The sequence below is a fragment of the Arachis duranensis genome, chromosome 5, assembly GCF_000817695.3.
Source record: "Arachis duranensis cultivar V14167 chromosome 5, aradu.V14167.gnm2.J7QH, whole genome shotgun sequence".
NCBI classification, from domain to species: Eukaryota; Viridiplantae; Streptophyta; class Magnoliopsida; order Fabales; family Fabaceae; genus Arachis; species Arachis duranensis.
Window position 1 is genome coordinate 82157152 of NC_029776.3, and position 681 is coordinate 82157832.

A 681-nucleotide genomic window follows, 5' to 3' on the forward strand; every position below is an offset into this window, starting at 1 on the left:
AGCAAGCTTAGAGTGGATGTTCAAACCTTCAAACAAAAAGATGGTGAATCCCTCTATGAAGCTTGAGAAAGATACAAGCAGCTAACCAAAAGATGTCCATCTGACATGTTTTCACAATGGACCCTATTAAATATATTCTATTATGGTCTCTCTGAATTTTCGAAAATGTCATTGGACCATTCTGCAGGTGGATCTATTCACCTAAAGAAAACGCCTGAAGAGGCTCAAGAACTCATTGACATGGTTGCAAACAACTAGTTTATGTATACCTCTGAGAGGAATTCCGTGAATAATGGGATACCTCAGAAGAAAGGAGTTCTTGAAATTGATGCTCTGAATGCTATATTGGCTCAGAACAAAGTGTTGACTCAACAGGTCAACATGATCTCTCTAAATCTGAATGGATTGCAACATGCATCCAACAGTACTAGAGAGGCAGCTTTTGAAGAAGCTTATGATCCTGAGAACCCTGCCCTGGCAGAGGTTAATTACATGGGTGAACCATATGGAAAAACCTATAACCCATCATGGAGAAATCATCCAAATTTCTCCTAGAAGGATCAACAAAAGCCTCAACAAGGCTTTAACAATGGTGGACGCAATAGGCTGAGCAATAGCAAGCCATATCCATCATCTTCTCAGCAACAGACAGAAAATTCTGAACAAAACACTTCTAATTTA

General features: G+C 39.4%; 1 non-coding gene across 1 annotated transcript; it reads right to left on the reverse strand.

Moving 5' to 3' along the window:
• Positions 1–3: 3 nt before the first annotated feature.
• Positions 4–107, reverse strand: LOC127748242 (small nucleolar RNA R71). Its single transcript, XR_008010184.1, has one exon. It is a non-coding gene; the product is annotated as a small nucleolar RNA R71 (small nucleolar RNA).
• Between the last annotated feature and the right edge of the window lie 574 nt (positions 108–681).